Source organism: Leopardus geoffroyi, chromosome A2 (assembly GCF_018350155.1).
Source record: "Leopardus geoffroyi isolate Oge1 chromosome A2, O.geoffroyi_Oge1_pat1.0, whole genome shotgun sequence".
In the NCBI taxonomy this organism is placed as follows: Eukaryota; Metazoa; Chordata; class Mammalia; order Carnivora; family Felidae; genus Leopardus; species Leopardus geoffroyi.
The window spans coordinates 125,435,571-125,460,657 of record NC_059331.1 but is presented as its reverse complement, the minus strand read 5'-3'; the positions used below and the strand labels follow the sequence as shown (position 1 = coordinate 125,460,657).

At 39.8% G+C, this 25,087-nt stretch overlaps 1 long non-coding RNA gene across 10 annotated transcripts in view; it reads right to left on the bottom strand.

Annotated features, from left to right (window-relative positions):
* Positions 1-25,087, bottom strand: part of LOC123606682 — an 80,510-nt gene that overhangs the window by 46,347 nt on the left and 9,076 nt on the right. For 8 of the 10 annotated variants that reach the window (XR_006716440.1, XR_006716442.1, XR_006716443.1 and 5 more), the window contains one exon: positions 1,618-1,751. This is a non-coding gene — a long non-coding RNA (uncharacterized LOC123606682). Of the gene's footprint in view, positions 1-1,617; positions 1,752-2,037; positions 3,535-22,317; positions 22,499-25,087 lie in introns of those variants that run through there. The other 2 variants (XR_006716439.1, XR_006716441.1) reach the window with 2 other exon arrangements.

The window sequence follows — 25,087 nt, the reverse complement described above, 5'->3', positions numbered from 1 at the left end:
GTTGCCAAGTGAGATTTCATTTATTTTTAACGCAATAGTGTAATATTTCTTATATAAGAGAGCTTGTGGTTGAGGATTTACCCTTAATACATTCATACATAAATCAAACTAGAGTGAACTTCTCTGAGGGTGAGAATATTTCTTTAACTGTGTGACTCTCTCTCTTTGTATCCTAGCTTGAGGTTTCTGAAATGAGCAACACTTTCTCAAAGGCTTGACAGCCCTCCTCCACTCCTTTTGTTCTCCTAGAAAAAAAAAACATTGTTGAATATAAAATGCCGTTCCCCACATCTGGCATATTGTACTGACCTTGGGAACACACATCTGAATATCTTACTTGGAGGTTTATTTATAGCCTGCCTTATAATTCAAGATAGATAATTCTTTACCCCCTTGCAGCTTGATGAGATGTATGAGATTTAGGCGTTTGGGTGGGTAACAATTGGTTTTGGATGAAGGAGACAAATAGATGTGCGGCACGTTCACAAGAGCCACCTGTCTTGGGAGCCCCCATGTCATCCGGTACTATCACCAGCTAGTGATATGGTGCCTACACACGTCATCAACACTTGAGAAAATGATGACAGCCCTAGCCGCTTATGGGACATGAGTACCTAGGATAGAGAATGAGTTAGCCCGAGTTGCGGATAATTCTGCATGATGGAAAGCCTAGCGTATTGCAATGTGGGGAGTTTGCCCCTTTAAGCTCTACAGAGCAGCCCATAAATTCACCCCTGTGATGCCATGATAATCAAAGGTGTCATGAGGTGAATAAAATGGGACCTCCCAAGGTTCTGTGAGGAAGACGAGCTTTGGCCTTCCCCATGTGGACTTCTCTGGCTCTGTTCCTTCTCCATCTTTCTCGGCCTGCTCTGCAAGATATTGAGCTCTGAGGGCTACCTCATAGGCCTCCATGTCCTCTGGCTTCTGATTGGGAAGAGACTTCTCACAGGAGGAGACACCAGCAGGGAATTGGGAGGAGACAGGGCTTGGGGGGTTTATGCTCTCTGCTCCTTCCTGGGTCACAGGTTGGCAGTGAGTACATTCCTCCCCAGAGGGTGACAGCTCCTGTTGGTGACCCCTCCCTTCACCGTCACAACTCCTTCTGGGTTTTGACGACCTTTCCATTCCCTTGCCTAGTTACTTCTAAGAATAGTCATGGCTCCCAAATGTTAATGGGGCTTCTCTAACCCCACTCACAATTGTATACAGGGTTTCTTCATTAAACTCTCAATTTACCCCCATTTTAGTGTACCAACACAATATGATATATTATCCTTAGACCCCCCCACAGGACTGTGTGCCTGCAAAGGTAGGTGGCGATGAAAAGGGAGATGTAGTAACTATAACAACCTTCCTTAGAAAATCCTGCCTTTATATCATATCATATCATATCCTATCACATTATAATATTAAATTATATTACATTAGCGAACCTCAATCTTCCAACAGAATTTGTCTGCTTTTATTTCCGAGGGTGTATATGTGTTTCAAAACTAATTTTTTAAGAGCATTGAACCACAGGTGAGTGTTTCTTCAAAGATTAATGCATTCTTCTGGGTTTCAACAACGTTCCAGGCTGTTCTCTGCCCCAATTCAGCCAACCCTGTTACTCACCATGCGTTTCAGGCCTCCATGCAGTTTCTTCCTCGAACATCTCTTCCATCTGAGATCTCCATCTCCCCTCTGAATTCATCTGTTCAGCGAATTTGAATGTCTGCTAAATTGTGTGTCTTCAAAATGCTAGATCCCTCAAAAAAAAAAAAAGATGCACCAGAGCCTTTTCTAAAAAACCCACTCTCCTCTCTTTTAGGCTCCAGAACCTCTGCACTTTGCTCCGCTTGGATCACCTTCTACTCTGTACTCCGACTGTTGTTCTCATGCCTGTCTTTGCCATTATATTATGAGCTTCCTGAGGATGGCAAACCCATTTTGACCTTCCCCATCTCTTTAAGCACCACATACATACATATTAAGCGCATACTATATTCTTAGTTAATGTCTGAGGAATCAAAACGAATCACCGGGATAGCTTACCCCCATCTGACAAATGCGCCGAGAAACCGATATGATATGGAAGAATGGCTTGACAGGCTGGAATCCTTGTCAGATGTTCCAGACTTGAGAACCCAGGGGTTCTGGCCAATTTGAGCAATTTATACAGTGATAGTATAAACCCCATAAAGAGAGCATTTCAGAGAGAGCTAGAACAGAGAGCTTGCCCAATCTGAGATGTCCCAATCACAAAATACACTCTGTTCCCTCACCTCCTCTGCCCTGCTCTTCCCCAGAGCTCTAAATAACCAGCCTGGACAGCTTTTAGTAACTCTGGAAAATGTATGTAACTGCTGATAAAGTCTAGCCCAAACATCCCTCTCACACTGCGCTGACTCATTTGCCCAAAATATGCCTGACCAGTGAGGCAGAAATAATGATTCTTACTGGCTTTTAACTACCAGGCTCCCCAGCTCTATTTCCTTTAGTCCTAGGGGCACATTCTAATTTGGTACAGAAAAGAAAATGAGAAGTACGCCTGCCAGTTCCCATCCTAGAATGACTGAAGAAAGAAAATGTGTGCAGTTGTGTTAAAGGTCCATGTGTTTATATGAAAGTGTCATTCACAACCTCCGCTCCCGCTTCACACCCAACCATCACTCCCATCGCCATAGATCTGTCTTAACCTCATTTCATCTTGGAGTTCTGCCATTGTCCTATAGTAAAAGAAATGAGAGTAAACATCACCGCAAGAAGGAGACGAAGAATAACATCTTCTTTACAGAAACTTTCAGAAATCCCTTTCTGCTTCGCTATGGGGGTTGCTTAGATCGACAAACAATGGATTTGATTTATTTTATGTTAGAAATACTGCAAAAGGTGTCGTCCAAGCAGTGTTCCCCTTCTATACTGGATCCGAGAAAGGTTACAGCCAGTGTTTGCACTCCATTTACAAGAGTGTAGGTCTCCATGAGACATAGTTTTGTTTAACCCTCATTTCTGGTTCCATTTATATTCGTGTCCCTCTGGCCCTTTTGTCTCCTGCTCTTAGCTTGTCTTGATATATCTTCTGTATCTTTGCAGGATGTCAAAATACTTTGTGGAAAAGGAAAGGGCATACCAAAAGTTTAAAGATCACTCTGAACTCAAGGTAGATAAGTCAAATCATCTAAACTTAACGGCAATTACTCTCAAAGTGAGGGCCGAGATACAGGAACAAGTATTTTGCATCCTCATACGCAGAGACCAGAGGAAGAAGGGAAGAATCAATCCACATACAGTCATCACACTCCCTCAATACACAAAATCATATCACCTCTGTTTTCTCTTACACATGACTGGTGTCCAGAAAGAACTGATATTCTTGACCCGCTGTTTGTAGAAATTAAGAAGGGGAACACAGGTGCGCATCTTAGTTTGTGTATTAAGGGATACCTGTACAAGTATGTTGTAAGGGTTAGATGTTGGCACTGATTCGTGCATTTACATTAATTCTTAAATGAAAACGGGAATCCATTCAGTCTGTCTGCTCCTGCTCCTTCCCGGGAGGGAGCTAAGCTATGCTTTGCACCCTGTTTTGTATCATTATTTAGAGCTAAGCTATGCTATGCACCCTGTTTTGTATCTTAACAGAATAATTTGGAAAATCTAAGATCATAGAATGCTAAAGCTGAAAAGACCTCTATAGTAATCTATTCCAAGCATAAACATGTGTATGTGTTTTTATGTTTTTTAAACTTAGTTGCAAAACTAGCTTATACTTGATATAAGTATGTCAAATTGCCCTAATGTATAAGAAGCAGAATGTAAGTCTTATCACTTCTACTCATACTTCCCAGAATAAGCACCACTAATAGGAGCTTTTATTCATTCATTCATTCATTCATTTATTCAAAAAATATTTATCGGGGCGCCTGGGTGGCGCAGTCGGTTAAGCGCCCGACTTCAGCCAGGTCACGATCTCGCGGTCCGTGAGTTCAAGCCCCGCGTCGGGCTCTGGGCTAATGGCTCAGAGCCTGGAGCCTGTTTCCGATTCTGTGTCTCCCTCTCTCTCTGCCCCTCCCCCGTTCATGCTCTGTCTCTCTCTGTCCCAAAAATAAATAAATGTTGAAAAAAAAATTAAAAAAAAATATATTTATCAAGAACGGAATTACATATTAAGCTAGAAAATCAAGACAGGCAGAAAAAAAATAAATAGATATAGAAAATAACTTCAGTTAGTCACAAGTGCTGCAAAGAAAAGCAAAGTACAGTGGTCTGAAGTACAGTCCATGTAGAGTGACGAGTTCAGTCTTTTCAGACAGAATGTGAATGCATGGCAAAGGGAACAGCAGATCTAAGTCCAGCAAGCAGGAGTGTGCTAGGTATGTTCTAGAACAGCCAAGTGGCCAAGATAGCTAAGGCGTTCTGAGGAAGAGGAAGAATGTACAAGATGAGATCAGAAATGTCAGTAGTAGGCAGATTTTATAAGTCCTGCAGACACTGTAAGGAGACTCATTTCTTTTCCTAGTGTCAGGAGAAACAGTTGGCTGGTTTTAAATGGGAGAGTGCAACTTTAATAGCCAAAAAGTTCTTGTGTGGGCAAAGTGATCTAGGGGGATGACCAAAGATTAATTGTCAAGGAGTCACCATCCAGAGGGAAGAATTACTCTATATGATGGTTTCTGTAGTATTTACGCTAATAACTGCTTCCTGTTGCCTTAAATCCTACAAGACTATTAATAACAATAAAAAATCACAAGCTGGCCTAGCAGACTCAGAAAGATCTACCTGATGTCATGCCAATACCTGAGTTCACAGAGTGGCCAAATGAGGCTCAGGGACAATGGTCAGCTGACAATACGCTCAGCAGACTCGCCTGTCTGCACCTGTTCTTTATGCAATAACTAATATCTATGTATGTTCTTTATAACAATTTTATTTTCAAATAGTTTAAGAGTCATAAGAAGTATCAAAAACCGTACAAAGAATTTTCACGTACCCTTCGCTCAGCTTTTTCCAATGATAATATCTTACATCACCATAGGCCATGTCAAAACCAGGACTTTGGCATTGATCTAATGCTATTAGGTACAGACCTTATTTGGATGCCACGAGTTTTTACAAGCTCTCTTCTTACATTATTTACTTTGAGGGAATTTATAGTGCTATGAAATTTTATCCCATGTGTAGATCCTAGTAACCATCACCACAATCAGGATACAGACGGACTTATCGCCACAGAGAGACGGCCCCGTGTTAGTAGTTCATTGTATCCATTGTTGAAAGCCAGCTTGTGCTTTATGAATACTCAGAACCTGGACAGGAAGAATTCTTCTATTTGTGCTTCTTTATTTAACCTTTAGCTTATTATATTCTATAAATCTACTTAATACAATGTTTCTAGACCTTTAAACATCACAATATAGAAATATTTACACATTTCACAAATTATCTTAAATATTTAAACATTGATTTATTTAAAGTGTAAGTAACAAAGTATTCCAAAACATTTCCATGAAATCCGGTCTAATTTGTCAACTTTTTAATTGATTCAATCACCTTGGATTTCAAAATATTTAGAAGTTTATTTTTATAGGTTTATTTACCCTAATACAAAAGCAATGATACTATGATTGTGATTCACTTTTTCACTTTTTTCTATATTTATATTATACCTCCCCAAGGTTATAGTGATTCTGCCAGACTCAAAAGAAAACACCATCTCCACAAATCTGGTAGGATGATGAATTCTGGAGTATTAAATAACTAACTGATTCTTGGTCATAACATGAGATCTGGTCATGTCTAGGATCTTTCAAACTAGAAGGGTGTTCATAAGACCCCCCCCCTTCTTTTGTTTTTATGATCAATGCTCCCTTGCAAATGGAACTTTTCAAGTTCATACCTTTAAACAAAACAAATCACGCATTCCTCCAAAAAAAAAGAGGAATGGTTCACTTTATTGCACCCTGGCCTACATGGCAAAACCCATTGTCTTCTGAAATTTATTCACAATTCTGATATAGTCCGTTAGCATTTTTGAAAATCTGGGTATAACTTTATTCGAATATTATTATAATTAAAAGCCTTATCCATGGTTTTGTGATTCAAGAGATGAGAACCTAGTCTGTGCAATCTACTTTCCCCTTGGGTCCATCAACTTGATGCATTCTTTGGAACTCTCTTTCCACCTGAGCTCTGGGTTCCCATCCTTCCTATCTTTAGTAAAATCCTTTCTTCTCCCAGAAATAACTTGTTTGCTCATAATTCCCAGAATGTACCTGTTCCTGCCTACACAGAGAAAAATTCAATATATACTTCATCTAAATAACTTACCCACCTGTATCAACTATCCCATATACATTACAATGAACACAAATAAGCATATACTGTTATAAGCACTATTTTTATTTTACAGCTATCTTTTAATACATCTTATGAAATGGAATCTGCTTTCATTCAGGCTTTTTGATGATGAACCTGCCACACCTCGGCAAATATGTGCCCTATAAGCAACACTAGGGCATTTTCTCATAGCATATTTGTGTTCTGGCCAAAATAAGATGTTCTACTCCCAACTTGATTTTTTTTTTTCAAGCCCAAGACATGGAGTTAGGCACTCGCCAAGGATCTTTGTTTCCTTTAGTGACAAATAGCATTAAAGACCAAATCTTGTTTACTTAACAATGTACTATGGGTTCTGTATAACATCAGAGCATATAGATTTAAATCCTCTTGTTTTTAAATATGCTTACTTTCAGTAATTTATGATTATAATGAATTTTAAGATGTAGGAAAATGCCAATTAAACCTAAAATTTAACTGCTTAGAAAAAAATGTCAGTTACCATCTCTTTCTCTCTCTCTGCATATATGCAAATGGAGGCATACATTAAATTTTTTGAACAAAAAATGGAAAGTCAAGGAAAAAAATAGTTTAAGGGATTCAAATAAAAACCAGAGTCTTTATTAGTTGATGTACATCAGCGAGAACCTAAAACCAGGTTAATCCCCAGACCAAAGCATGACTAAAGTTCTACAGGAGAGGGAAAAGGTGGGGATATCTGTCCCTGTGGTGTGGCCTGGATTGCTTTCTTTTCTTTTTTTTTTTTTTAAATCTCTAACTCCTGCAAAAATTGTGGTTGCAAGAGGTAAAGAATGTTCTAGTTTCTCATGCTTTTTGCTCAGGATCACTGGTACAATCCCATTCGAGCAACTGTCATAACAATTCTTTCAAGAGCTATTTTTGCAAGCTTTGTGGTTTGTCAAGTTTGGAGGTAGGGAAAGAAACACAGGGAAATAGTAGAAGGTAAAAAGAAGGAAAGGAGGCTAGGGTCAAAGCAAGGAAAACAGAGGTCTGTTGTAATTCATCTATAGAGTTCATCCTAAGTTATTCAATTATTAAATGTAATTTTACCTGAATTTAAAAGAAGACAAAGGGATGAGCAAAACTGAAACAATTAATAAACTTTATATCATTATTTCTTCACAACAGAAATATTTCCTGAAAGATCCCTAAAGCTAAGGGAATCTGCCTTTGTAAAAAGTGGTAAAAGTCAAAAAACCAAAATTTTCTATTTGGATTCATTTTGGAGAACACTGATTACATTCCCACTAAAGATGAGGAAATTAGCATTCTCACATCTCCTCCCACAGTCTTCCTGCCCACATTCATACTGCCATTACATCATTAATTCTCACGATAATGTCACCCAGGTCTATATGCAAGTGGATCCGAATTTTCATGAGCAGAGCTTTTACTGTGAGTTCTCCATTTTGGAATTTTTTATTTTTACTAATCCAGTAATAAAATAACATTGAGATTAAAAAAACTTTTTTTAATGTTTATTTATTTTTGAGAGAGAGAGAGAGAGTGTGATTGGGGAGGGGCTGAAAGGGAGGGTGACACAGAATCCCAAGTAGGCTCCAGGCTCTGAGCTGTCAGCACAGGGTCTGACTGGGGGCTCAAACTCACGAAAGGTGAGATCATGGCTTGAGCCAAAGTCGGCTGCTTAATCGACTGAGCCACCCAGGTGCCCCTAGAAATTTTTTTAATAAAGATTCACGAGTTCATTTTTGTTTTTGTTTTGTTTTTATCTAAAGTGTCATATAATTAATTATCATTTTATGTGGGAATAATATCCTAGAACCGTATAAGGCAAAACAAAATGGCACTCTAGAACATATTTGACCGGCAGAACTCTCTACAATGATGGAAATGTTCTATATCTGTGGCTATTGAGTCCTTAAAAACATGACCAGAATGAACAAAGAACTCAACTTTCCATTTTAAAAAAAATTTTCCAATTAGTTACATTTCAATGGCCACACGTGGTTAGTTGCTACTGTAATGGACGGCCCAATTCTAAAAGATAATATACAAGACTATTTTCATGACCTGGGAGGGAAAAGATTTCTTAAACAAGACACAAAAAGCATGAAGCATAAAAGAAAATGTTGATAATTTCTATTATATTAAAATTAAGAACATCTTTTTATGACAAGATACCATTAAAAGAGTAGAAAGGAAGCCACAGAACAGAAGGAATTTGCAACACCTTTCTGGGAAAGGGCTTCTATACAAAACATTGAGAGAATTTCTAAAATTCAGTCAGAAAAGCACAGACAAGGCAAAAGAGGCAAGGTACTTGAACTATAGGTGCTTGTTTATAAGGCTTATTCAAATGGCTCATAAATACATGAAAAGCTGCTGGACTTGGTCATCAGGAATATGAAAATGAAAGCTGTGCATACACCAGAATAGCTAAAGTTAAAGAGACTGACATTACTATGTGTGAGTAAGAAAAAGGAGCAACTTGAACCCTTATACATTGCTGGTAAATTGGTAAAACTTTGGGAAAGGTTCTGGCATTATCTATGCAAGCTGAACATACACGTTCTCTTTGAGAAAGCATTTCCAATCCTAGGTATAAAAAGATAGGAATGTTTGAACATATACACAAAAAGACACATACAGGAATAATCACAGAATCATGATTCATAATGGCCCCAAACTAGAAACACCTTGAATGTTAAGGGTAGAAGGAAAAATTGTGCATATTCATACTGTGAAATTTTGTGAAGCATTTTACAAATAGAATTATAATTACAGGAAATAACAAAGATAAATCTCACAAATATAATATTGAGCAAAACAAGGTAGACATAGGAGAATGATTCCACCTTTGTGAAGTTCAAAGATGGGTGAAATTAAACTAGAGTATTAGACATCAGAATACTATTATCTTGGAATAGAAGGGAAGGGATAGTAATTGGGGCTGCCATGAAATGTGCTTTTGAGATGTTACTAAAGTTTTACTTGTTGATCTGATGCTGATTACACAAATGTTTACCTTGTACTTTTCTATGAAGAGTTACATTTAGGTTTTGAATACTTTTCACTATGTTTATTATTCTTCAATAAAAAATATTTTTAAGAAAGAGATCTTGAACCCCAGAGAACAATTAGAGAGTGACCATTTCTTAATTAAATGCTCTCATTCTTTAAATTGTTGGCCAACATTGGCATACATGCATAAATAAATAAATACATAAATAAAATCTCATTTTTATTTGTTTTTAGTTAGTAGTGATTTTACTGGATATTTTTATTCACCTTCTGTGAAATGTTTATTCATAGCCTTTTCTCACTTTTTATGGGGTACTTCTCATTTTCATAATGATTTATGAGAACATTATCCAGTATGGATATTGTCCATCTATCTGTCCATTAGGTTGCAAACATTTACGTTGATTTGTCATTTAATTTTGTTTAGAGTAAAATTTCACCATGCCAAGTTTTAAATTTTATTTCTATTAAGTTAATCTCATCATATCATTTCATTTTTTGGTTTCTGAGCTTTTTTGATTGCTTATAATAGATTCAGGGTGAAAGTGACTGATCAAGGGGGTGCATATCAGGAGATGTGTCCATTGGGCGGTATCTTCACAGACTATCTACCTCAATGGACATCTTCGTCTTGGTTTTGGTCTTGTCCACAATAAGAACGTCTTGGGTTTTCCATAGATATTCGTTGTTGGTTTCTAGCTTTTATCAAGATAAGGAGGGATCTACCATACACAGAGGTTTATGAGAATGGATGCTTAATAGTGTCAAATGTAATTTGCAATTTATAAAGATGATCCCGTGGTTTTCTCCTTTAAAATATTTATGTAATGACTTCCATTAATTGACACAATGCCTAACCTTGAACACTTCTTCCATGTCTGAGGTAAACCTTCTGTCGTCAGTCTGTTTGCTGCTATAATGAAAGACCAGAGGGGCGCCTGGGTGGCGCAGTCGGTTAAGCGTCCGACTTCAGCCAGGTCACGATCTCGCGGTCCGGGAGTTCGAGCCCCGCGTCGGGCTCTGGGCTGATGGCTCAGAGCCTGGAGCCTGTTTCCGATTCTGTGTCTCCCTCTCTCTCTGCCCCTCCCCCGTTCATGCTCTGTCTCTCTCTGTCCCAAAAATAAATAAACGTTGAAAAAAAAAAAAAGAAAGACCAGAGACTGGTATCTTCTATACTGAAGAAATTTATTTCCCCCAATTCTAGAGTCTGAATAGTCCAAGACCAAGGCACTGGCAAATTCAGCATCTAGTCAGGGCCTTCTTTCTGGTTCCTAGATGGTGCCTCCCTGCTGTGGCCTCACATGGTGGAAGGAACTAGGGAGGTCTGTGAGGTCTCTTTTATAAGGGCATTAGTCTCTTTCATGGACGTTCTACACTCAAGACCTATGCAGCTCCTGAAGTCCCACATTCTAATATCTTTGGGGGTTAGGATTTCCAAATAGGAATTTTAGGGGGATACGGACATTCAGGCCATAGCGCTCCCCACCATGGTCAAAGCGCACCATTCTTCAATACGCTAGCAGATTCATTTGTTAGAATTTTACTGGAGAATTTTCCATTTATGGTCATGCATGAGACTGACATATAGTTTCTTTAATTTTGTAGCACATTTCCTAACTGCTTCATTTTATGAATAAAGGATATGAGACCAGAGAGGTGAAATGAATGAATGTCTCAAATTAGTAAGAGAACTTCTAGAAATAATGCCCTCTGACTCCAACTCAATGACTTTCCTACCATGTGATGCTGCCAGTGTCTCAAAATATTCTAGGATTATATGTTTGTTTGTTTGTTTGTTTTGGTGTTAGGACAGTCCCCAAATCTTTATAATCCTAGAAATTGAAGAAAGTGTCCAACATCGTCCAGTTAACATTGATTAACTGTAAGTTATTCAAATAGTGTTTATGTGTAACTCATCTTCTGCCAGATCCCATTAGCCTCTGTGTATAAATGGATATAATTAAATCCCTTAATAATAGCTTTAATAGGAGCTTAAATAGCTCCTTTCCCCCTGGTTATTAACTCACAGGGATTCCCAGGTCATGCGCCCTCTCTAGGTCTCATCCAATTAAACTACAGAGTTCCTAGATTGGTCTCACCCAAGTTTTTGGGGTGCTCTCCACTACCAGGTGGCCTGTTCTTTCTCCCATTCCGCCACACTCATGATTGCATCCAAGGCCAACTGAAGGATGGCACATCACATGAGCCTCTCAGGAAAGCTATGCCTATGCCAAGGATGCTATTTCTAGAATTACTCCAGCAGCAGTGTTGAAGTTCTAAAGCCTTTCCGTCATTCTGGCAGTACTGTTTGGGCCCACGTACTGCACGTGTAATACCTTTGGAAAACTTATCCCGCCTACTCTCCAAAATCTGGGAGAGTAGCCTCCAGCCTCACTCTGCTATAGCCTGCAGTCCCCGCAGGTCAGTGACTAGTCACCCATCCCACTTGTGGATCAGGTACTTTGGGGGCACACTGGAACCTAACCTTTGGCTCAGAATCGGTCCTCTACTACGAATGTGTTATATTTGTGTATATTTTTTTCCCTAAGCTTTAGGAGCAAGGAGAGAAGGAAGTCCATGGAAATAAATTGATGCAAACCTAACACTGAGCATAAAGTAAGAGGCCCAACCATCTCCAAATGCTCCTAAGAACGCCTCTGTATGTAGAGAAGTAGGTAATTATCAGGTGATTTTGCTCCACAGATTAAATTACACAGATTCAGACTAACCCCTATGCTTTTAAGGAACTAGAGATATTTTGAAATCACCCAAAGGGTTATGAAGGTACACACCCTCCTGAGGTTGTGTGAAGAAATACATCTAAACAAAACACCAGCAGAAACGGCAACAATCTGTGAGATTTAGCCTCAAGTCTTTGGCGTAAGATTTTTATCTAAAGCCAAAGGTAAAGAGAATGTGATGAAATTGATGATTGATTCGGCTAAAAATTTGAAGCCATTTTGTCTTAGAGTGTTTTAAATATCAAAAGTAGTTTTGACATCTTAAAATATCAAAAGAGAGCTAATGTTCCTTTAAGGAAACATTAGACTTATAACAACTTAGAGAAAAATTGCTTGACAAAGAAGCTTTGAGAGTAGATTAGCTTATTAGACATTTGAAACCATTAAAAAGAAACAATACTTTAAGGAGTGTGGCCCTTCCAAAAGATGGCTCAGTCCTTGGAACTGCATGGAGACACTGGATGTAGACCAAGAAACACCAGAAACCGAATGATCAAGCAAGCTTTTCAGTAGAACTCTATACTTGAGAAGAGACTTATTGAGTAATTTCCAATAATCCAGTAACCGTTTTGAAAAGAAAAGAAAGCATTCGCACCTTTTACAAGACTGAAATAAACCCCCCGGTCTTTGCACGGCTGTTCCATCCACCTGGGTGCCCTCCCCCTGCCGGTCTGCCTAGCAAACTCCCACACGCCCTCCATAAGCATCTCACATTAACACTTCCTGTGTGGTTTCTTCCTAATTTCCTTTAAAAAAAAAAACAAAACCCACACAGATATGTGTTATTCTCTACTCCCACTTCATATGGGCTACTGTCTTGTCACAAATACAGTACTGCCTTGTAATCATCTGCACTCCCCTAAGCAGAATATTTACTTCTTTTAACTTTAGCAACTCCGCAGCACCTCAACCAGCACCAGCCACAGAGTGGGCACTCAGAGTCTCTGATGAACGAATGGCACGTCAACGTAGGGAATAACGTTGTACACATTTAAATTCCAAGCATGACTTCACAAAACGTTTGTGAGGAATACGTTGTGAAAAAATAGATTGCAAACATGTCTGTACAATTAGATTACAGCTATAAAAGAACCATGGCTTCATAGACTCGAAAGTAAAACCATCAAAGTATGTGTTCATGTTAGAGCGATTAAAATATTTTCCCTTGTTGCGTTATCTTTCCAAATTTTGTTTTGTTTTGTTTTGAGGGTTTTTGTTTTGCTGTTTGTTTTTTTGTAACAGCATGTCACCCATGGGTTTAACGTGACTGTCACAGGATGGTAGAAGAAGACTCTTCCTGTAATTGGTTTCAACTGAAGCATCAACACAATAAATATTAGATTCTAGTAACGGAGGCATAAACCTGTCCATCACTCTCAAACACAGAATTTATAAAGTTAATAAAATCTCTCACATTTTGGATGGCTCAATGAGATCAAGGCATATAAAGCATTAGAGAAAAGCTTTGGAGAAGAGTTCAGTGAAACATTTTTTTGTTTTCTTTTTGGACAGACCTGTTGCCTTGCTCTGCTTCCTCATACCCGTCTTTTGGGAGCAGGTGGGACTGTCAGAGGGCAAAAAATGGGCCATCTACTTAAAGGCCTGCAGGGCAGCAGCCCTTGGGCTAGATTGCCTCTAAGGCGTCCACTCAGAAAGTACTGAAATTATGTGCCCTGACATTAGGATACACGGAAAACTAGCTCCTGATTTACAAGCGAGCAAGTAAGGCCAAGTGTGGGATGTCGTCTGAGCCTGCCACAGAAAGCTTGAGGAAAAGAGAAGGCCCAAACAGTTGCTTTGTTGAGGTTAGACTGGTCTCCCAGGGTTTAGAGAGGCAAGGGATACATGAGTTTCCCCACAGTGGAGACAGAAATGGTGGACATTAAGTTGGAATAGGATTGTTGAGGATCCTGTCCTACAGGGCCAACTGGGGGGGGGGGGTGGTAAGGAGAGAACCCGGAGGGATGGTGGGAGTTGGAGGGCGTAACACCAAGTGATGGAAGTCTGAGAAAGGAGTCTCACTTGGCAACACAGGTTAAATTTTCTTCTGCTTGAGTCAAAGAAACTGCAAGAGAGAGGGTCTGGACATAAAACCTCCAGAGAGTCCTCCAAAGCACTTTATGGGAGAAACAGAAGATGGCTTTCACCAACTCTGGGGCCTGGCCCATAAAACATGATTTCTCCATCCTAGAGAGAATTGTCCTCTTCCTCCTCTAGGCCTTTCCCACTAGGGCCTTTCTGAGGAGTAATATAGGCAGTAGGAAGTCCAAGGCCATGCTGCTCCCTGTTCTGAGAAGCAGGTCCACATTAGAGGAGGGAAGAAAATGTTATACTAAATTAATTTGGGCATTTTGGTGATTAAAAAGAGCTGAACTTCATATATTCTGAATGGAAGGTGTTTGTCACTTAAAGTAAATGTTGCATTAGCTCCTAAGAGTGAAGAGAAAGTCAGGAGTTTGCAGGAAAAAGCTTACCACAGGCAAAAGATTACCACCACGGGATAACATTTTAAAGGATGGGGAGGGGGGAGGGGGCTAAAAATTAAACTGTGTTTTGATTCCAATGCACACATCGAGCTTGTTTGATATGCCAGTTGCATAAGGAATATCAGTCAGTCTCCTTTTTTTTTTTTTAAATGTTTTGTTATTTATTTTGGGAGGAGAGAGACAGATACAGCATGATCAGGGCAGGGGTAGAAAGAGAGAGAGAGACACAGAATCCAAAGCAGGCTCCAGGCTCTAAACTGTCAGCACAGAGCCCGACATGGGGCTCAGACTCATGAACCATGGGATCATGACCTGAGCCAAAGTCAGACGCTTAACCAACCGAGCCACCCAGGAACCCCAGTCAGTCTCCTTTCTTAATGCTCCAGTAAGTCATGAAAAGAAGTTGTCCAGGTCAAAAAGGTTATTTGGCTTTGATTTTTATTTCAAATGTTATTTAAACCCCCATGAGCCGTGGGACATTCTACAATATTTCATATGCCTTTGGATGAGAAAGCTTGGATCATTGAACATAAGGTGTGGAGGGAAACTCACAAGTCGTGTCTTATCCCTCACTTTACCGATAAGGAAATCCATGGCATAGAGCATTTAAATGACTTGCCCCAACACCACTGCTGGTTAATAGCAAAGCAACTTCTGACACATCACACTTCCTTTCCTGATCTGCTCCCAAATTTCCACAGCCTGCTGTAGCTACACCCCCAGTCTGAAAGGAGTCTGAAAATAGAAAAGAAGTGGGCAATTTTCCTAACAATGCTAATCAGAAGTTACAGTCTCCGCTAAAAGAGTGTCAGAGGGTCTCACAAAGCAAGCTTTTAGGGAATGTAGGAAGTTAATTACCTTTCTTTGTAATTCATTAGTCACCGTCCTTATAACCTGAGGCCCTTTGAAATACAACTTGTATTTAGTAGCATGGATTCGGAAGACTTTAGATATTAATATGTCCAAGAGAGCCTCTTTCATCTAGTTTATTAAATTTTCCTTTGACAGGCTTAAATGATTTTTAGAACTTATCTTCATGTTTTGTTACAAACAACAAAACAGCTAGGATCACAGAGAAAGAATGTTTTGATTGGAATTAATGATTACTTAGTATATCTCCTTTAAATGAACGTGAAAATGGAGCTTACATATTTAAGTGGCTTCCTGAGATGAAATTGACTAGGCTTTCAAATCCAGGATTGAAGAAAGGATTGTTTGTCCCCAAATAACTCCCTTAGCAATCTGCTACAGCATCATTATATGTACCCATTGCTTTAGGGTAAAACTTTATGTCATCTAAGAATTCTGGGAAAATGCAAATATGTTACCTGGAATGTGACATCAACATTTACCAGTATTCCTTAAAGAGATGGCATGATGAACAGAAATGGCAAATAGGACAGAGACCTTTGGCTGGGGTTGGGTGGGGGTGGAGGAGATGAGAAATATTCTGGGCAGCAGATTGTCCCAGGACAGACAGATAAGGCATCCAGAGAAGGAACCAGAGAAAAGGGAACTAGAAAGAATGCATTGTTTCTTAATGTGCTCGATATAATTAATCATTAGGAAAATGCAAATCAAAGTCACAATAAGATATCACTTCACACCCACTAGAATGGTTATAATAAAAAAGATGGGCAGTAGGTGTTGGTATAAGAATGCGAGGAAAATGGAACTCTCACACATTGCTGAGGGGAATGCAAAATCGTGCAGCTGCACTCGAAAACATTTCAGCAGTTCCTAAAAGTTACAGAGCTACAATAAGGCCAGCATTTCCGCTCCTAGCTATATATACCCAAGGTAATTGAAAACAAATATGTGCACAAAAACTTGTACAGGAACATTCATGGGAGAGTTATTTATAGTACCGATAAGTGGAAACCACCAATTGTTCATCAGTTGACGATTAGTTAAACAAATGTGGTATATCCATACAGTGGAATATTACCCTGCCAAAAAAGGAATGAAGTACTTATTCATACTACATTATGGATGGACCTAGAAGTCATTATGGTTAAGTGAAAGAAACCAGTCACAAAAGATCACATGTTGTATGATTTCCTTTATATTAAGGACCCATAATAGGAAAATCCATAGACACAGAAAGTAGGTTAGTGGTTTCTAGGGACTGGGGGATGGAGGGATGGGGTAACAGGTAAAGGGCTTCTTTGGGCATGAAGAACATATTCTAGAATTACATAGTAGTAATGTTTACACAGTTTTGTAAATTAAAAGCAATTGAACTGTAGACTGTAAATTTTTTTTAATGTTTATTTATTTTTGAGAGAGAGAGAGAAAGACAGAGCATGAGCAGGGGAGGGGCAGAGAAAGAGAGGGAGACACAGAATTGAAAGCAGGCTCCAGGCCCCGAGCTGTTAGCACAGAGCCCGACGCAGGGCTCGAACTCAAGAACCATGAGATCATGACTTGAGCCAAAGTCAGATGCTCAACCGACTGAGCCACCTAGGTGCCCCAAACTGTAGACTTTAAAGAAGTGCATTTTATGGTATTTTAATTATATCTCAACAAAAAAATTATAGAGTTAAATGATGCAGAACAGAGCAGGGATGACTGCAGGGGCAAATTCCATGGACGACGGAGAGATCATGGATCTCAGGCAGAGGGGATTTCCTTAGAATTTAACCATTTTAACAAGGAGGCAGTGCAGAGTTTCAGAGGCAGGAGTATGGAAATCCTTTTCCAAATTATTCTATTTTCTCAATAGAATAAAACTGAAGTCATCATCTAAGAATGAGGTGGAAGAAGAAATTTGGGGAGGTTTCCGAAGGGAAGCGTGAATGGTACAGCATCCTTGGGAGAATGACAACATGACAGGAAAAGAGCCTACCTGAGGTTGGTGGTCATACATTTAAAGTGAAATATTTTATGTTTTTCATTCAGCCCACTGATGCAGGTGCAGAGTAGGTGGAGACTGAACCACACCTGGCATTTTCCAAGTGAACGTAATATACTCTTGAGATAGTGCACAAGAGTGAGTGTAATGAGCTATGGAATCTAAGTGGAGTAATGAGGGAAACGAGGCTATGAGGACGTTAACCGAGAAAATGTGTTCAGGTTAATGGATTGAGTGCTTTGAAGGGTTGAAAAATGATGAAGGTGGGAGTAGTAGAAGAAGTGGGCTGGAAACTTAGGAAGTAGAGATTGTCGGAATTGGGATGATGGAAATTGAGATCATACAGTTGTTATTAAGGACAATGTCTAAGGTTTATCTTCAGATATGAGTGGTCGAGATAGGGTGGCGAACAAGATTATTAAACCATGGAATCAACAAGAGGTGATTTAAAGTATTGCTGAGCCATCAGGTGTCTCACCTTGGACGATGTGTGCTTGGAGTAGAAAAAGCTGCACATGATTGAGCAGAAAGATGTCCATTGACGAACACAGATCTGGGGCTTAGCAAAGCAGGTCACTGAAGTTTGGACATCAAGGGATGTCAAGATGGTGGTAGGACAGTTCTGGTGATGTCCACTAATTCTAAACTAGCCTAGTCTTCAGCCGTAGGAAGAGGTGCTAATGGACTGAGCAAAATGAGGTCAGCCAGAGCTGCAGAGTTGTAAAGATTTAGGTGTGTGTGTGGAGTCCTTACTCTTTCTAGAAGCAGGTTCTGACTATGCTTTCTTTCCTCCTACCCAGACACCACATTTCACCCATTCATTCCATTTCACATTGTTTTTATCTACTGTCATAGTTGGAATTGACACACTGGTTCAGCTGAAATGTTTCGAGGTTTAGAAAATTAACTTCTGTAAATTGGAGAACAAACGTTGTCAGATTTAGGCCAAAGTTGTAGACCTGGTGGGCTTCAATGTCTCACATCTGGCACAGATGTGAGGACCCGGCCCACTAGTTCAGGAGCAATAAGGGAAGCCAAGAGATTCATTCTTTCTTTTAGCAAATAAAAGGGAGTACTTTATAACATTCAAACTCTGATGAATCAAAACTAAGGACAAAGGGGGAGAGACAGAAAAAGAAAACATTTTGAAACATTCTTAAAATGCTCAGTCGCCATAGAGCGTTTAATCACTAGGTTTAAATCAAGGTTTTCCCACGTCTGTCTGTGTGACCTTGGACCATTTTCTTTATCACTTGGGGCTTCACTTTCTTTTTGAAATGTGTTGGAGTTCATAAGACAAATGTACTATTGGCTTTATACTTAAATATTTTATTATTTACAGTTTCATATTTTAAAAATAAGGCAGAGGGCTGCCTGGCTGGCTCAGTCAGTAGAGCATGCAGCTCTTGATCTTGGGGTTGTGAGTTTGAGCCCCATGTTGGGAGTAGAGATTACTTTTAAAAAATTTGAGAAAGATGAGCACTCCGTTATTTTGCAAAGTAAATGTATTACATCATTGCTTTCTTTGCAAATTAAATAATCTGCCTCCAAAATATAACTAAGTTCTCCAAATCTGAATGCTGGTTTATTAGATCTTTATCTCCTTAGCCACCTGTTCTTATCTCCTACATTAAGTTTTGGGATCCTTCACTCCAGCATTTGAGTGAACAAGAATGTGGTAGAAAAGAATGGCTTAAAAGGCAAAGGGAGGGATGTTTTGTACCTCAACAGATTTCCTTTGTCTGGATATTTGGGGTAAACATTGGTAATGCTGTAGTGGGTTCAGGCTGTGTGGAGGCAGGGAATAAAACTAGATAATACTTTAAGATTCCTTGTTTTGATTTTGGAATAATGAGTAAGAATTTTCATTCATGCACATTATTTCTGGTGGGGTCTGTCATCTCCTTAGAGCCTTTTTGTTGATGAATTGCACACATCATGTAGTGACATTCAATTTGCCACTGTTCTTCTGGATTCACAGGGGCAATGTCTTAAATGAGGTGTTTATTGTTGCCGTTTCAGGCACAGGAACATGGGAGGGGATGGAACTGTGTGCTCAGCCAGATGGACCGCTATCTAGTCAAATAGGACTGACTCTAACAGTCCATGTGAGGCTCATTTCCCCAGCTGGCTGAACATGGCAACCAGACCCTCAATAGGAAATTTGCTTCAGTGCTTCAAGCCATTCTTGGAAAAAGGTGGCTTATAAGTGTCCATTTGTGTGTTCAGTTAATATGTATGGATCTCCTAAATGGTGCCTAGTTATGGATACTTTTCCCAGTTAAGAGAAGGTAGTACCTGCATTATCAAATGGGCCAATATTTCCTATTCATTCAGTGCCTGGTATTTAGCTAGCATCTTCCTTGAAAGAATTAAAATTTTCATGTATATCTCATTTACTCCTAAAGTCAATGTTTTCCAAGTTCTTGAATTGGCTAGTCCCTTAATGAGGCAAACTATCCAACAAGGTCGCCATGCCAAGATTGCATATAAATTAATAAAAATAACCACTACAGAATATAATTTATTAAAAGATCTTTGGTTGTCTTTTCTCTACTTTCTCCTCTTAATTCTTTTCACAGAGGTATCCAGGTCCTTTGGGATATCCCCATGTTAGGAATTTTGGTAGAGCTGAAAGCAAAGAGACTCCCAAGTAATGGTTTTTCCCGAACTTGTAAAAGCCAAAGCCCTTTGAGAAAATAACATTAAGTGTCCCAGAAGGAGAGTATAGTGATTGAAAGATTTTTATTTTTGTTTTTGTTTTTGTTTTCATTTTGAGGGCAAGGAAAGAGAAGAAAAATCGCCCAAGGTTGAGGAGGAAAAGAGGCCCCTTCCCTCAAGTAGGCCTGGGATTTCTCCCTTGTAGGATTCTCTCTGCAAAGATGGCTCCATAGTCCATTTGCGAAGGCTGACCTCACCAAGTTTGCCATAGACGATGCTGGGCTTGATGGAGTCATATGGTGTCTCTGTAGTAACTGGTGGGGGCTATCTACCAAAACAATGTTGTGGTGTTATGGGAAACACCAAGAACCTTGAATATTAGGAGATAGTAGGAGGACATGGCAGTTGAATAATGTCAAAGTTGAATTTTGAGCACTTTCAGGGGTGGGTGGAGCTCAGATTCAGAATTGAAGTGATGCAAGGAATATACACAATGGAGTATTACTCAGCCAAAAAATAATGAAATCTTGCCATTCGCAACAACATGGATGGAGCTGGAGAGTATAATGTTAAGTGAAATAAGTCAGAGAAAGGCAAATACCATAGGATTGCACTCATGTGTGGAATTTAAGAGACAAAACAAATGAACAAAGGAAGAAAAGACACCCCCAAAAACCGACTCTTAACTATAGAGAACAAACTGGTTACCACAGGGGAGGTGGGTGAGGGGATGGGCAAAATAGGTTAAGAGGATTAAGAGTACACTTATGATGAGCACTAAGTAACATACAGAATTGCTGAATCGCTGTATTGTACACTCAAAACTAACAACACTGTATGTTAACTACACTGGAAATAAAATAAAATAAAATAAAATAAAATATAAATTTTTTTAAACTTAAACAAATGATATAAAGGAAAATTATGAAACACAAATTTTCCTTACACATCTATATTTGTGGACTAGTATTCATTCCTACTACACTAACATTGCACATAGTTTTGCAATTTTCAAAATTGTTTCCTTACCTTAATTACTTATGCCTTAGAATAAAGATATGAATAAGCACTATTATCAGCCTTGCTTTATAGATCGGAGAACTGAAATTCAGAGAAGTGGCACAATTTGCTCAAGAACACACGGCCAAATAGTGGCAAGGTCAAGAATCAAGGTTAGATACACCTGCCCCTAAATTTCATTTTTTTTTTTTTTTCAATATGACATGCTGCCTTTCTAATAGGGAAACGAATACCATTCATTAGGTGCTCCTGAGGAGATTGCTGGAGTTATTTAAATATAACTGAGTTAATTTAATCCACATTTAACGATAACAAAATCAGACCTCCGTCACAGGTTCTCAGGTTCCTTGTGGGAGAAGTTTACTTGGAATTTTCCACCCAACTGCTTTAGGACCCAGGATCCTTCTCAGGCCCTGGGCATTCCTCTCTTCCTCAAGGAATCTGCCCACCCCACCTTGGTCTATCCCTTAGGGCTTCACCACTGTTATGCAGTGGGACATTCTCCCCAGGTGTCCCCAAATACAAACACAGGGCTCTCTTCTTCCCTGAAGCTATGAGTAACTTACAGAGAAAGAGTCAGCTCATGACCACTTCTAACAGGAGGTTGTTAAAAGCTTATAAATTTCTTACAGCAGTGGTCCCTGTTCTCTTAGCATGGCAATGTGACCTCTTAAACCTGAAATCTCCAGCTTTCATTTTGCTTCCTAGGCTGCAGATATTACCCACGTAGAATCATAAGTGCCATCATTTCCTCACTGTTCTTTAGCCACTGCTTTGGCTTTATTTCCCACAATGTCCAACCTAGAATCTGTGGCTCATCATTTCCAACCTTATCCCATTCCTTCATTCTCCTTCCTTTTTATCTACCTAATAAAACACCAATCCTACCTGAACCCCACATCCTCCTTTCCCATGTCTACACCAGAACAGCTGAACAGAACAGCTGAAAAACTTAGATACTACGGCTGCACAAAATCTTACAGACTAGACAATTGGTTTCACCATAAATTCACGGCCCATATCTCACATGAGCCTTCAACAGTGCTGATCAATATGCTTCATTTCTCCAGGCTTGGATTTTGCAAAAGAAAGAAAGCAAGAAAGAGAGAGAGAAAGAAAGAAAGGAAGGAAGGAAGGAACGAAGGAAGGAAGGAAGAAAGAGAAAGAAAGAAAGAAAGAAAGAAAGAAAGAAAGAAAGAAAGAAAGAAAGAAAGAAAAAATGACTTCCTACCTTGTCCTCTTTGCTGAGGTGTTCCAGGTTCCCTTCTCCCCTCCTCTGTCAGATAACAGCCATGGTCCTTCATTCATCCTACCAGGTGCCGGCCATGGTCCTTCATTCATCCTACCAGGTGCCGGCCATGGTCCTTCATTCATCCTACCAGGTGCCGGCCATGGTCCTTCATTCATCCTACCAGGTGCCGGCCATGGTCCTTCATTCATCCTACCGGGTGCCGGCCATGGTCCTTCATTCATCCTACCGGGTGCCGGCCATGGTCCTTAATTCATCCTACCGGGTGCCGGCCATGGTCCTTCATTCATCCTACCGGGTGCCGGCCATGGTCCTTCATTCATCCTACCAGGTGCCGGCCATGGTCCTTCATTCATCCTACCAGGTGCCACATCAGAAGCACGGGCATCCATCTTCTCCTTTCCTTCGGCCCCAGTGGAGGAAATGTTTCCCTTCCTGCCGCAGGTGCATTCCCCAAGTTCATGCCCTCTGCCTCCTTCGGGCATCGTCTTTTCAGTCTCCTGCACCACCGGTGCCACCTACTAGGAATCATTCTTTTCACATATAATTATAATTATAATTAATATCTCCCATCTTGTTAAACCCCATATTCTCCCTCCCAGCTCCCTCTGCCCTCAGAGGACATGCCATTGCTCGACCCCACAGCAAAACTTCCAACGAAGTTGTCCATATGCATAATATTTCTGCTTCCCTGCTTCCCAGTTTCTGAAGTCCCACCCATGACCCTTCCATCAAAACTTGTCAAGGTCAACAGTTGCTTTCCTATTCCCAAAATTAGTGCCCAGTTTCTTCCCCTTATTTCTTTTATTCCCTCAATAGAGCTCCATCCCACAGATGACTCCCCTATTCTTAAAGCACTACTCTCTCCACTTCCTTTCCAGCACATTTCCTGGGGTTTCTTTATCTCACTGTCCCCAGTATTCTTGGTCTCCTCTTTCTTCTTCACTTGAATGAAATGTTGTCTTTCCTCCACGTTCTGTCTGGGGCTCTTCTTCTCTCACACTTTCTTCCCAGGTAATCTCAGCAATTCCCATACCTTTAAATATTAGTGATATTGAAATCCCCAAATAGTAGTTCAGCTTTGTTGAGCTCCAGGCACCAATATTGAACCAGTCTTTCCTGTTTAATTAAATGTCAAAAACCCTTACCACATCATTCAAGCCAGAAATCTGCAAATCAGCCTGTTTTCTCCCTTCACCTTTACTCCTTAGTCACAATCCATTAACAGGGCCTGCTTGCGTCTCCAAAAGTGCAACTATCTTCTTATCTGCCTCCCATCTTATCTCCATTCTCACTATCTTCTCTCACCCAGACTTTTTCAAGTGTATCCTGCTGTTCTCCTTTCTCCCAATCCTGTCTCACTGCAAAACGCTGTCCCACAGCAGCAAAAATAATCCTTGTAAAACATGAATCGGATCATCTGACCCCCATGTTCTCGGAACCCTCCAAAAGCTTCCCCTTTCGCTAAAGGAAACCCAAACTTCTTATCATGCCCACAAGCTGCAGGTGATCTGACATCTCCTCTGACCCTGTCCTGTGTCCCTCACCTGCTTGCTTACCCTGTTCCGGTTACCCTGAATCTCCGTTAGGGCCTCTACACATGCTGTTCCTTCTGTCAGTAACTTCTTTCCCCAAACTCATCCCCCTGCCGTATTTTCTCAAAAGTCTTAGAGAAGACTTCCTTTTCACCCATCTAGAATGCTCTGAACCTCAGCTCCTTATTTACTTCCTTCTTTGGACTTACCACAATTAATAATTTTTTAGTTCTTTGTCCAATTACTTGCTTGTACTTGTTTACCTGTTTCCACAATAGACAATGGAAAATAGGTCAACTTTGGTATTGAGCTTATAAGGCATTCAAATCTTGTTCCAGATCCTACCATCTATTTTTTAAAAAAAAAATTTTTTTAAAGCCTTCATCCTATGTCATGAATATCATAGATGAGGAGGGAGAGATTTTAGTCATAGCAGACTGAGGTCCATTAAATCCAGATGGGCTGGCCCAACTGGACCAGACCAGATCATAGACTTTCAACTTGACTTCTTGAGCATGGGTCCTAGGGAGTTTTGTTATGTCAGATCAAGTGGATAGAAGTCACACTTCCTTTTTATGCAGAGTGATTGACACCTACTCCAAAACACACAAGTCTGTCATTTCTGACCATCTGTCATGTCTGACCATCAGACATGATGATGATGATGACCTTTTAGCATTCTTCATGACTACTTCGGGAGTCCAACCTTTCCCTGATCTGATTTTGTGGCTTAGCCATTAGCCATTATGAAAATCAGAGTTAACGGAGTCTAGCCTAAAATAGTTCGTTGTGCCATATGGCCAATAAAAAGATTATGATAACTGATGCTTTTAAAATACACCGTGGCTTTGACTCTACGTGGCCGATGAAATCATTTATTTTTTTTCAAGGCCAAATACCTGTGCAGGCATTGGGGGAGTGTACTTCATAACTGACTTCTCATTGAGTTATGTCTAGGAGGGCTTTCTAGTCTTTTTAATTTGATTTGCATGCCTATAAAATTTCAAACTTTGGTAACGTGTGATTTAGAACAATGTAGGAGACGTACCTCTCCCATCCACAAAACTTATTTAGAATCATGGTACTTCCATACAAGACAATATACTCAGCAATAAAAAGAAACAATCTACTGATACATGCACCAACGTGGATGAATCTCATATACATCATATTAAGCAGAAAAAGCAAATTTCAAAAGGTCACATATTGAGTGATTG